General features: G+C 55.0%; 1 pseudogene; it reads left to right on the forward strand.

Moving 5' to 3' along the window:
* The window catches only part of LOC101641971, an 8,979-nt pseudogene extending 5,126 nt beyond the window's left edge, over positions 1 to 3,853 (forward strand).
* The last annotated feature ends 2,360 nt before the right edge of the window (positions 3,854 to 6,213 follow it).

Consider the following 6,213-nt stretch of genomic DNA (forward strand, 5'->3'; position numbering starts at 1 on the left):
CTGTGCCCCCCACCCCCCCACCCCTGGGCTGCTCAGGATGCCCTCCCCTGCTCTGTTTAGTAGCTCCAGGGAATCTAGTCCAGGACTTCAATGCCCACCTCCCTGCCCACCACCCCTCAGCCCTGCTTGCCTGCCAGCTAAACTCTGGGCCCTCCTTCTTCCAGGGTTCCCATCCATGCCTGGGAGGACAGGCCTAGAGCTGGTCCAGACAGAGGGGACAGTATCCAGGGGGGACCAAGGGGCCCATTCTGCCTCGGCAGCTGTGGGCAGCAGGGGGGCGGGGGGCAGACAGCTCCTCCTTTTCAAGAGTCTGTCCAATCTGCTCAGGCAAAGGCTAGAGCAAGTGCCCATTCCCCTAGGGCCTTCCCACGCTCCACCGAGGATGTCCGTGACCTGAGGCCCTTCCCCCAGATCCTCAAAGGTGAGGGAGACCTATTGTAGTCTCAGAAGCCAGGGGCTTGCTGGTGCGGGGCAAGCACAGGAAGGAGCCCACCTCCCTCACCAAGGCAGGTGCTCAGGTCGGGGAACTTTACAGGTGAGGGAATCCTGGACTGAAGGCTGGTCCAGGCTGAGCAACCTCACCCAGCGCAGGTCCAAACCTCAGTCTCCTCACTCGTAGAATGGGAACAGGAAAAACCTACTGCCTTCCAGCTGAGAGAGTCCGCTGAGGCCTCGTTAGAGAGGAAGAACCCACGACCTGCTCATTTCCAGAATCAGCCATGAACCCAGAACCCCCACGTGGGTCTACACCAGTGGCTGCTTGTGGGAAACATGCGGAGCGTCACAACACGACAGACCCTTGGGCCCCCGGCCCCTACAATTATGGGTCAGTGGCCTGGGGTGTGGCTTGGATTGGGGAGATCCTTTCTACTAACTGTCCTCTAAGCTCTGGCTCCGTCCCCGATACCCTGCCCCAGTCACCAGCCCCCACCCCAGAGCCTCGCACACGTCATGTGCGCACCCGCCTCCCCAGGGGGGCTGCCTCTCATTTCCCTGTTTCTTCAGCCAGGCAGGAAGCTCTGAGTTTCAGCTGGTGACCCCATCCCCATCCAGACCTCTGGGGTTCCAGCAGACATGCCCTGTGTCCCAAGAATTTGTGGGGGTGGATGGGTGTCAACACCGCAGAAGGGACTGTCACCCACCTCCTGCTTGGTCACCCGCTGGCTCAGGGTGCAAGGCCTTGGCGAGCTACCACCCCCTCCCACTGGCTCCAAGGAGCTCTCTCCAGGCCAGGGCTGGGCAGACCCGTATGTGCGGCTCCAGCCTCCCAGCCCAGAGAAGCCTGCTTTGTCTGCCCACCGGAGCCGAAACAGCAGTCTCACAAGACGTGGTGGGGGCTCAGTGTGATCACAGGTTCAGCTCCTTCCTTGAAATCAGAGGCATAATCGCTAATGGATTGATTGGCAAAACTGGGGGACAGAGCTGGGGAGACAGTCTGGAAACAGGGAGATCCCCACAAAAGGTTCACCCCGCAGAGGATTCGTCAGACGCAGCGAGCAGCCTGGGTTCCTGGGACTCTTTGCTGGTGTGCTAACTCCCGTGATGAGCAGGGGACAGGGGCCCCAGAGCACAGCCCTCGGCTTCCTCTTCCTCAAAGCCTCTGCATGAGTCAAACCTGGCTCAAGGGCATCCCCCCGAGGCACGAAGAAAGTGGGGTTCAAAAAGGGGAGACTCTGCAAGGCCACCCAGCAGGTGAGGGTGTGGGGTGCAGGTGAGGCTTCAAAAACAGAAAAGACACAGAGAAGCTGGCTTGTGTGGGAGGGACCTTTCAGGGTCACCCCCCACCCCCCCACGCCTGCCCCCAAGGGAACCCTGCTGGGGCGGCCCCCAGGGCACTCTCGATGGAAGCAAAGGCAGTTCCGGTTTCCAAAGCAAGTTCCCTCCCGCAAGTGGTTTGCAGCGTCAGCCAGGCCCTGGACTACAACGGAGGGCACCCTGCCCACAGCTTGCAGCCTCCAGGCCCTTATTGCAAGAGAGGAGAGGAAGGAAACAGCGTGGTCTTCCCTTGCTGCCAGTCCCTCCTCATTCCACGCACTAGAATCCTGCTCATTCTCTGGGCCTGGAAACCATCTTCCAGACCCACTGTGCCCAGCCCCTGCCCCCATCCCACTCCCGTGCACACCTTTCCTTCTATCTGCAGGGCTACTTACCCTCCTGTCTTCCACAGGATGGATGCTCACCCACCGTGGCACTGTCTGGTAAGCCTTGGACTGCTAGCTGCAAGGTTGGTGGTTCAAACTTCCTAGCCGCTCTTTGGGAAGAAAGACGAGGCTGTCTGCTCCCATAAAGATTTACCACCTTAGAAACTCTATGAAGGGTCCCTGTGAGTTAGAATTGATCAAGGGCAATGGGTAGAGTTTGGGTTATTCCAGGATCAAACAAGGCCCTCTTTTCTGGTTGGGGGTGGTGGGTGGTATCACCCGAATGCACCGGGGCAGCATTCTTTGTGAACTGAGGAGCAAAGGAGCCAGCGAGAAGGAGAGGTGGCTTCCTGCGCAGAATAAAATCAAACGTTGGAGGCCGTGTTCTCGACCTGGGCACGGCAGCCGGTAAACCTTAGAGGTGACCATCTACAGGCATCGGGAGGGCAGAGCCGGCAGGACCACAAGCCTCTGCAGCCTCCTCCCACCGGCCTGGAACTGGCTATGTCCTGTCGTGGGCACCGAGGAACCACCAAGAGGGCGGGGAGTATCGGGAAGAGGCACTGCTCCGAAGTCACAGAGGGAGCCTGGCGGCGGAAGACAGAAATGCCTTCGTTCCGGTTTTCAACGTTTCCCTCCGAATGACACACGTGGTCTGGGTTCACTTGCAGGAAACCAAGTGTGTGAGAGAGGAGGAGATGGAAGGGAAACCACCCTGACAGGGGGGTGAGAGAGTTAGCTTGCTGCTCATCAAATACTAGACATAGGACACCATTTTAAGGTGGAATTGCTTGAAATCCCAAATACAAGAGCCCCCTCCCTTATGGTAAAAATTCATTCATCAGGCTTCCTGGTTAAGAGAAGGGTGGTCACCGGCAAAGCCAGAGGCTCAGGCAGTTCCATCGGTGGTCGCAAGAGCGCTCCGATTCTGCGCAGGACTTAACCGTCCCCAGGTCGGGCAAAAGGGCAAAGGCCAAGAGCACCAGGAAGCGCCCTCAGCACGCACCATCCAACGTGTCTGGCACTATTGACCAGTCACAGGTTCAGGAGTTCAAATCCGAGTCGAGATGGCTTCATCGACAAGGAGGATTTGCATGACATGCCTGCCTCCTGGGGAAAGATCCAGCCGAGGACAATCCGGACGCCATGACGAATGAGGCTCCAGGCCCCATCGATTTCACCATGTTTCTTCCGCCGTTTGGAATGAAGCTGAATGGGGCAGAGTCGAAAGACGTCATCCGAAACGCTTTTGCCTGCTTCGACCAAAAAGCAACTGGTACCATTCAGGGAGCTGCTGAGGACTCAGGGAGATCGCTTCACAGAGACGAAGTGGAGGAGCCTCACGGAGAAGCACCCATTGACAAAAGGGGGGCTTCAGTTACATGGAGTTCGCGTGCATCCTTACACAGGGAGTGAAAGACAGCGATGAGGGAACGAACTTCCAATTCCAGCCAACCCTTCCTTGCAGCCATTGTGGGGTTCCGAGGCTTTCCCGGGAGCTCACTGCGTGCCCTGAGCTTGACCACCCTGCCTTCGTGTTGTATTTATTCTCAGCCATTTGGGGCACATGCGTCTCTGTAATCGGACTGGAAATGGGACTTGGTAAAAGTAGAACTGGGAAAAAGATCAATGCCTTATCAAAGTCTATGGAAAATATTCTCAGATTTTTTACCCAATTGACTGGATGTTTACCTTTTAGGGGGAGAGAATAAAAACTTTTAAAAGAAACATTGTGTCGGAAGCAAAACAAAATCAATCCATTAATCAGTAGGGATGCTCTCCCTCTTACACAAGGCCATCGAAGACAAACAATAGAGGATGAGGCCTCAGGGGATGGTGGTCTGATGGCCGTGGGAGAAATGGAGGCATCATCCCTGTGACCATTGCAAAACCTGCCTTTTTCTGTCTCCTTGTCTGGAGCAGCAGTCGGATCCTGCGATCATTGTAACACCTGCTACTTGCTTCCTGCCACCATGGTAAAACCTGCTTTGTATCACACGGTTTAGGGTAGATGACTTGCGTGACTTTCACTGGGTTTGTGAAGCAGTTTGGAGGTAGTAACAAACCCTGCTGTGTCTTGTGCTTCCAGAAAGAAACTTAAGAGTTTCTCAAATCAACCTGGTCTCTGTCTTGGACTGAAACAGCGACCCTCAGGGACTCCTGTTCCTGGCAACAATCCTGCTTCCTAACCCAAAGAAAACAGTGTCAGCGTTTTGAGGGATACTCTTTCCTCTAGCTGTACTTCCGACACGTTTGATGATTGAACCAAGAACAAAGGGGCCGAGAGTGTGCTGGAGTCTGACAGACTGGGGTGGGAGGCCCTGCTCTGCCATGGTCTGGGTGACCTTTCCCTGGGACCTTGACCTTCGCAGCCTCAGTTTCCCCCCACGGATGCAGGAAGACACTGGCCAGCCCTTCCTCTCGGCTGGTTTGGAAACATGGAGTGGCCGGCCCAGTGCCTGGCATAGAGTAGGCACTCAGCCAACAAGCACGGCGGCCACTTCTCTGTGGATGATTTAAGGAGCTGGGACTCAGAGGAATCACCATGGAGTTTTAACTAAACATGCCCTTTTTAATGCCTCCGTGTTTGGGATAAGTAATATATCGACAGTGGTTGGAATGCTGGGCTGCTCATCGCGACGTCGGCCGTTCAAACCCACCAGCTGCTCCGCAGGAGTAAGGAAGGACATTTTCACTTGAGGACAATTTCCTCAGGGAGATTCTCAGAGGAAGGGGCACTGTCCAGCTCTTGACACTTGTAGCCATTTGGGGGATCCCGCACAGCCCTCTGGTTATGACTCACCGCCATGGAGTGGATGCTCACACCTAACAACTCCATAGGCCTGAGCAGAACAGCCTTGTGGGTTTCCGAGGCTGTGAACCTTTACGGGAGCATAAAGCCTCGTTGTTCTCCTGTGGAGGGGCTGGTGGGCTTGAACTGCCGACCTTGCCATTAACCGTCCAAGGCACCAGAGATTCTTTCTGGTGGCACAAGCCTGTTCCAACATAAATGCTTATTTCCTTCACTTTTCACAACAGGTTACATGCCAGATGCACTGTTGGGCGCTGTGCATTCCGTACTTAACAGCTCAGCTTCAAGAACTTGCCCGATTAGTTCAGACAGAGTGGTCTCATTCCCATCCACCAGCCCCACACTGGGAAAGCAGGGGGACCACCAGGGCCTCCCACTCTGCACCACCCCTAAGTCCTTGTTCTCCCCCAGAGAGCTAGTTCCTCAGCTCACGGGTGCCCTCCATCGGCAAGGCTGTAGGGAATCACCCTCCTGGAAGTCTTCCCACAAGTCAGATGGGCCCAGCATACTCCAAAACCTTCTAGCCCCACCTTGCTGCCTAAAAAGGATCCTTCCCAACCAGGAGCTCTTGTATCCCTGCAGTTCATACCCACCAGCCGCTCCTTGGGAGAAAAATGAGGCTTTCTGCTCCTATGAAGATTCAGAACAGATTCTGCTGTTTCTGCTCTGTCCTACAGGGTCACTGTGAGTCAGAATCACCCCATGGCAGTCAGTCATCACCAGAGAGCTTTGGGGGATTCTGAAATGGCTACAAGTGCCACGCCAGACAATCCCCCTTCTTCTGAGAATCTACCCAAGGAGATTATCCTCAAGTGGAAAAATCCGTACAAAGGCCCACCCATTGCACCAGTATCCGGAATAGTAACTAGCTGACAGCAGTGTGCCCAACCGGAGGGGACTGGACAAATCATAGCACATTCACCCAATGCACAAGCTGTCGGACAATCTCCCCACTATCAAAGGTGATGTTGAAAACAAGGAAATCACACCTACCCCACAACCGTCCCCACTGAAGTTACCTTCAAAAGCAAACAGAAACAGAATACAGCATGGTGCCCCCAGCATGCTCACACTTGCATAAAACAGTCTTGGGGAAATAGTACTGGTTGCCGCTGTGCGATGTGGGGGTGCCTGAGTCTTGCTGTTTGTACTTCCCCACTTTCCTGTTAGCACCTTGTGCTCATTCATTTACGTCTCTTGAAGGCGTGTGCACCATTTCAAGGGCCCAGGATAGAACAGGTGCTCTGTGAATGCCAACCT

Source organism: Echinops telfairi, unplaced genomic scaffold (genome assembly GCF_000313985.2).
Source record: "Echinops telfairi isolate 266 unplaced genomic scaffold, ASM31398v2 ScPeMD7_7475;HRSCAF=8513, whole genome shotgun sequence".
Classification (NCBI taxonomy): Eukaryota; Metazoa; Chordata; class Mammalia; order Afrosoricida; family Tenrecidae; genus Echinops; species Echinops telfairi.